This window comes from Nelumbo nucifera, chromosome 8 (genome assembly GCF_055504915.1).
Source record: "Nelumbo nucifera cultivar China Antique chromosome 8, China Antique-T2T, whole genome shotgun sequence".
Taxonomy (NCBI): domain Eukaryota; kingdom Viridiplantae; phylum Streptophyta; class Magnoliopsida; order Proteales; family Nelumbonaceae; genus Nelumbo; species Nelumbo nucifera.
Genome location: NC_142656.1, coordinates 52,950,820 through 52,958,638, shown reverse-complemented (window position 1 = coordinate 52,958,638; position 7,819 = coordinate 52,950,820).

The window sequence follows — 7,819 nt, the reverse complement described above, 5'->3', positions numbered from 1 at the left end:
GAAAAAAATCTTACCAAATAAAGTTGGCAAAGCCCTCTCCAAAACCACTATTGAAGATCCAAGGAAATTCACCCAAATCTTGATGGAATAAGTGTGAAACAACTAAAATAGTTGATTGAAATGCTTTGTTCACATAGCAAAAAGGTTGAATCTCTTCATCTTCTCTTGTAAAAGAGGAATTGCCTTTTCAACTCTCTTCTTCTCTTTTTTATTTTTTATTTCAAAAGAGGATACCAACATAAATATCTAGAATGCCAAGAGACCCAGCCAGTTTTGCCTTATCCATGTTGAACCTTTCAAGCACATTTTCAATATTTCTTTTATTGTGACAACCACAACTGTTTGGATTTTTTGTTATGAGAAATCTCCATGCCTAAGATTTTGCTTTATTGGTCCTAAGTCTTTCATAGCAAAAGACTTGCTTAGTTCTATTTTCAACATATAAATTTTGTTAGCATCATGGCCAACAAGCAACATATCATCAATATAAAGTAAAAGGATAATAAATCACCATCTGAAAATTTCTTAACAAACACACAATGGTTTGATGTTGTTCCTGTGTACCTATGATCCATCACAAAAGAACCAAACTTCTTGTATCATTTTCTTGGAACTTGTTTTGGCCCATGCAAACTTTTTTTGAGCTTACATACCATGCACTCTTTCCCTTTTACTATAAATCCTTCTAGTTGCTCCTTGCAAATCTCTTCCACCAACTAACAATAGAAAAAGGTTGTTTAGTCCCATACAGCTTGTGTTGATGCCATTTTCACAATAGAAATAAAAAAATCTGTGCTTACTAGACAACACCTCTTCGTCTCTTCTTGTATGGCTTTCAACCACTTACCTTTGTATTTACTAGACAACACCTCTTTATAGTTTTTTGGTTCTCTTTCATCGATAAGTATAACAAATTCTTTAGGTGGGTACCTTCTTGATGATTGTCTTTCTCTAGTGGACTTTCTTATTAGTAGCATGTTTGGTGGCTCTTGAGGGGGTTGGTCCCCCTACTCATAATTGTGTATGTGATCACTATCACTTTCATTTTCTTGTTTTTCATTTCCTTTCTTTTGCATTGATATGCATGACTTAAGGAGGAATTAGATCCAATTCAATTAGATCATTTGTACAAGGTTGTGATTGTTTAACTTTATCAATGTTTTCAATGGTTCGATCTTCAAGAAATACCACATCTCAGTTTCTAACTTTATTTTTAATAGGATCCCATAACCTGTAACCGAACTTCTCATCTGTATTTCCCAAGAAAATGCATTGCTTGGATTTGTTATCAAACTTGGATCGATCTATCTTATTTTGGAACATGAACAAATGCCCTACATCCAAACACTCTTTAGTGTTTATAGGAAACATGTTTTCTTATCCACACCCTTTCAGACACATCTCCATTCAAAGAGACTGATGGAGATAGGTTAATCCAATAACATGTAGTATGCTTTGCTTGTCATCGAAAAGCTTTAAGTAATTTTGCATGTAACAGTATACATCTATTTCTTTCCATAATAGTATGGTTCATCCTTTCATCCTCATCATTTTGTTGTGGTGTTTTAGGAATGAACCACTCATGCCTAATGCCATGATTTTTGCAATAGTCTTCAAATAGACCAATGTATTTATCACAATTATCTGTATGAATACATTTGAAACTTTCTCATCTCCCTTTCAATCTTAGCATGGAATTGTTTCAATATCTCCAAGACATCATCCTTCTTTATATTTCATTGCATATGCCCACACATTTCTAGATGCATCATCTACGAAAGTGACAAAATAAGAAACACCACTAAACAATTTTGACTTTCATAAGACCACACACATTGGAATGAATTAAATTTAACATGTCATGTTTTCTTTCGGAAAATTTTTTCTAAAATTAAACTTTATGTTGTTTACTAACTAAACAATGAATACAATAAATTAAAGACATAACTGTCATATTGGGGAGGAGTTGCTTTTTGTGAGAATTTGTAGGTCTTTTCATTCATGAGGCCTAGTCGTGTGTGCCATAAATATATTGACACCCCCTCAATCATGTTTATCTCACTATTGTAAACATGTGTTTGGGTCTTGTAAAGAGTACAACATATTCTTCCTTCTGCCACCACAAGAAAGCCTTTGGTACGTTTCCAACACCTATTACCAAAGTGACTAAAATACCCTTTTTCTTCTAGTCTTTCCACTAAACTTAGGTTAAGTTGAAGATCTGAAACATGCCTTACCTTCTTGAGAATCAATTTGCAATAAAAAATTGTCTTCATATTTACATCATTTATCTCCACAATTTTTAATGTACCACAATTTCCAATCTTTACCACACCAAAATCATCGGATTTGTATGAAGTGTAGAAATCCTTTCTTGGAGTAGCATGGTAGGAGGCACTGATATCAATTACTCAATCTGTATCATGACATGAGACTAATGCAAGATTCTTCACGATTCAAGAAAATGATTAATTCTCCTTCATAAGCAATTGCATTGGTTTTTTGCAATCCTTCTTCACATGTCCTGTCATTTTGTAGTAGTAGCATATAATTCCCTTTTTTGATTTAGACCCTCCCTTGGATTTGTCATAGTGTTGTGGATATATATTCTTGCTTCTCCCCCAATTTTTTGTTACAAGTGCTTCACCTTGGGATAAACTGGATGTCTTTCTTCTTGTTTCTTCATTCAATAAACTTATTGTAATTTGACTCATTGTGAGAACCCGATCGGGTGCGGAGTTACTTAGAAACACCACAAATGTCTCCCAATTATCTGAAAAAGAACTAAGCTAAAACAAGGCTTGTAATCATCTAACACCATTGTCAAGAGGAGAGTTGATTCATAATGCTTTGCTTTTCATTCAAAAGTTCCACAATTGATCTACTTTTTTTGAACTTCAAGTTTACAAGATTTCTAAGTAAGAAGGCTTTGTTTTCCATTGTTTTTCTTCCATATAAACTTTCTAACTTTTTTCAAAGAGTGTGCTAAAGTTTCTGTAGAAACATGATGGAAAACACTATCTTTAATCCATTGTCTAATGATGCCTAAAACTTTTCTATTAATTTTCTTCTATTCCTCAATGGACATCCCTTTCAGCTTGGCTTCTTCCCCTTTAATAGGTCCATACAAGTCCCTACAATATAACAAATATTCCATTTTCGCTTTTCAAAATAGTCTAATTTTTCCCATTCTGCACAACCATATGAATTGTACCAACATCCATGATTAATTTACACACCCAAATTACTTCAACCAAGGATTTGATACCACTTTGTTGAGATTAAAATCCCTTGTTAACAATGTATAAATCAACAATGTAAATGGTAAATGAGAAATAATAATTAATGTCCAATGAGAAAAATAATTAAACACCATAAGAGAAACAACATACTAGAATTTTTAACATGAAAAACCTCTCCAATGTGAAGAGGAAAAACCACAGGGCGTTAACCCCAAAATTTTCCATTATCAACAAAATAATAAGAATTACAACTTCTTTAGTTCCAACTTGAAGATAGCAACTTAAAGAGACAAGAACCTCTCTTGGATGCATAAAAATAGTCATCAAACAAGATGCATTTCAATTAATAAAACATGAGAAATACCCTACCAAATAAAGTTGGCAAATCCCTCTCCAAAACCACTATTGAAGAGTCAAGAAAACCCACCAAAATCTTGATAGAATAAGTGTGAAACAACAAGCAAAACAGTTGATTGAAGTGCTCTTGTTGACATAGAAAAAAGCTTAAATCTCTTGTTCTTCTTTTGTAAAAGAGAAATTGCATTTTCCACTCTCTTTTTCTTTTTTTTTTTTTTCAAAAGAGGATACCAACATAAATATCTAGAATGCCAAGTGACTCAATACATCAAGAGAAAATGAGGCTTGTAGAGAAAAACAATGGATAGTAGAATGGGTCCCACCATCCACTAACATAGACCAAGACTAGACAATTTGTTTCTTTCTCACTAATGAGAGAATACAAAGAGTCTTGACTTTGTTTTGTGTTTCTTTTTAACTCTCCCAAATTACTTGTCAAGCAAGTGGCCTCAACACATGAGTGGGTCCCACCTCTACATGAGAGGAAAACAAAAGAGATTTATTTGGAAATTCAATGAATATGCTCATAACACAAAGAATAAACAAAACCATATGTAAGGGCCATATGCCAGCTTAGACATGACCATAACTATGTGATTTTAATGTTAATTTATGACAAAAATAATGCATAAATTAGATAATTAAAAGTCAACAAACCATGTTAATAAGGTTGCGTTTGTTTGAGGTGTAAATGCATATTTACGCCATTGATGATTGAGGCTCCGGTTCAATGAACGATGTAAAATGGCACCTATGCCTTGCTGGGATTTACTCTATTGTTGTTTGGCACTCATGGCGTAAAAGCATGGATGCAAAATTGCAGGCATTTGGAAACAGAGGACTATGAGAAGAAGAACAATGGTGTAAATGCATATTTACTCCATTGAATGACGGTGCTGATACCTTTGAGACTGAATCAATTTCTACAAACATAAAGTAAAACCTAATTGAATAACAAAGCAAAACCAATTGACTACATTGAAAAGCATAGATCTTGTTGAAGTAAACAAGTATTCTTGCTTCAGAGAAAATGATTTGGGTTTCCAGCAATAGAGTTGAGAGCACCTTCAGCAATCTTAAAAGGGTTTTTAAGGACAGAAGGAAGAGGTAGAGAATGCTTCAAGTGGTGTGTCTGAACTTCGCTATAGACTCAACGAAATGGTCGAGGCTGAGTGCTAGAACAGGCTTTCCGATAGAGGCGTTTCTATTAGGGATGACCAAAGGAGAGGAAGACATGATTAGCATGGATCAACGAAAATCATGAAGAGAAACCAAAAACAAAAATGATGGAAATTTGTCTGTCTCACACATGAATCACATCGCTCCTCTCATCCTTGAGCAGTGAAATCCCCCAAATGAAGACCTCCTCATGTGGAGTGGCATAATGACATCTCCTTCCTCTTTCTTCTCTGGTTCAGTCAGGGTAGCAAGGGCTTCTTTGACTACTTTTTTTGCTTTTGATGGCTTCTCTATAGAAGAAGAGGAGATCCCCACAATGGTTTCTTCAATGGCGCAAATCTGAGACTAATAGGAATCCCTTACTTAGATCCAATACCAAAATCTTGTAGAGCAGGCCATTTTATGGTGGAAGAGTCATCATACTTGCGTCGTTGCCAAGAGGGAACGTTGGTGCTATTTGACTGTTGCAGCGATTGAGAGGAGGTGCGAGCAGGGAGTTTCACATTGATAGAGAAGATGAGTTTTACATCGATTTCATTGGTGGTAACTTTCCATCGAATTGTAAAACTTGCGAGTTTTACACTAATCTTTGATGTAAAACAACACCTCAACCAAACATCAGCAAAATCAGACTGGGGTGTTAAGTTTACCCCGGATCTCTTTTACACCTTAAACAAACGTGGCCTAATGGAACTGAGGCCTATAAATGGATTGAATTCGAATCGAATTAGGCTAGATTCGAATTCAAAATTGATTATAAATACTAATATCCAAATTCAATTCGATATCCGACAGATATCAAATATATCAATTCAAATTCAATTTCGATTATTAAATCTAATATTCGATTCGATTTGAATCTAACCGTTTGACTTTTTGAACATGGATTCGAATAGATTCGAATCCGATTAGATTAATTGTTTTATAATAGACAAATTTTGAAATTTAACTACAAATTGCAATTGAACCCCAATAAAAGCACTCTAAAAGCAATATTATAATCAAACTGACTAGAAACTAATATATTAGAAGATTTATTAGTTAAATACTTAATCGCATTCCACAAAAACAACTTCAGACTATTGAATAAAAGTCAGAAAATAAGGAGTTAAATGAATCTACCATGGCAAACACACAAACAACCCAATAGCCAAATAACAAAATATGGATCCTTCGTCCTTCATGTGCAAAGTCCTGTACAAAAACGAAAATTAAGACTTAAGAGACTTGAACACCAGACTTGGTAAAGATAAAGTTTAAAGAAAGCACTAAATCCAAAAATGGTTTTTTTTTTCTTTTTAATCATTGCAACAGCTGAAGAGTTATCATTGTTAAGGCTGCAATCAAACTGATTTCTAATAGGAATTATCACATGTATTTGGACTAGGTATTACCCAACAACATTTCTAAAACTTTGGCAGCCTAAACACCATTTTGTCTGCAAGTTAATTTATCTCATAACTTGACAACACCTTTCTTTTTTGTTTTTTATATCTACAAGTTTTGGTTTGATTTACAAAAACCTTAAAAACCTCCTCATCAATCAAAGCCAAATACTAACAAGTATTGCCTGTTAAGGAATACGGATGTTGTTTGATTATCAACACCAATACAAAAATATTGTTTGATTATCAACTCTACTATCTATGATTTATGTCTTTATATTTACTTTTCTAATGAGGGCCACTTTTCTCAATACCCATGGAGATAACTCTGCTGAGACACCAATGCTGACCAAAACATTGAACCTTTTAGTCCATGGATTCCAATAAGCTAAGCCCTTGAAGCTTGAGAACTTACAAACGAATATCCACTTAAAGGTTATTTCAGTTCACTCAGATATATTTCAAATAAATTTGAAGAGGAAAACAAATATTAATGCCAATCTATAAAACCTTAATTTGTGCAACGAGCTTCTGAAACCAAACGTAGGATGCCAGAAAACAATCAGACAACATCATTTCTTATAGGAATTACCACACCTTTCTTTTTTACTTTTTTATATCTCACAAGTTAATTTATCTCATAACTTGATAAGTTGAAATTTTTGTAAATTTCCATAAAAGTAGCATTAGATATTTCAGCCATGTTCAGTTCAATCATACACCTAGCTGATCATAAGTCATAACCAGAAACCAATAAATCAATAAATTATTATCTAAAACATTGTTAGAATTCAAAAATCCGTAATCTATTATATCTCATTAGAATAGGAAAATGAATAAACCAATTCCTAAATCTAAAATCTATTCTATCTCATTAAATCTGAAAAATCTAACTCATAACCAGAAACCAAAAAACCAACAAATCATTATATAAATCACTATTAGAAATTTGTAATCTATTCTATCTCATTAAAAATTTAGCATTAGAAAATGAGCTGAAAAATCTAACTCATAAACCAATAAACCAATCTGTAATCTATGAAATCTTTGAAAATCAAATTACCTTGAGAAAAGAGGCAAGGGATTGATGGCGGCTGGTGTGGGTTCCCAGCGGTGGGCCAAGTGTGAGTGTGTGATGGCATGGGTTCCCGATGGTGCAGATGCGATGGGTTCCTGGCAGTAGTCGTGGGTTGCAGCACAAGGCTGGTGATGCTGGATAGTTGAGGGCTTGAGGCGTTGAGCTTGAGCTTGAGCAAGAGTGAAGGAGACAACATTGAGCTTGAGCTATGGCTGATGACCTATGCTCGACCGCTATCACTGTCGATGTCGTCGATGATGGTGGTTTCTTGGGCGGTGGGTCACTATCTTATTGAGACTCTTCGAAAAGAGAGATAGAGGAAAGATGACTAGATGAGCGATGATGGCGTCTGGTGAAGGGCTGGTGGTTACTCGGACGATGATGAGGGGTGGTGTCTAGCTACGGCAAAGGGAGTGACGGAGGGTTAGGGTTTTAGGGTTTTGAAACTTGAGAGAAAGAGCCAGAGAGATAAGGTTCAACTTCGACAAATGACTCAAAATACTGAAAGAATTCGACTTTCGAACTCATTTCTCATTTTCTTTTTTTAACGTTTATATATATATATATATATTATATGA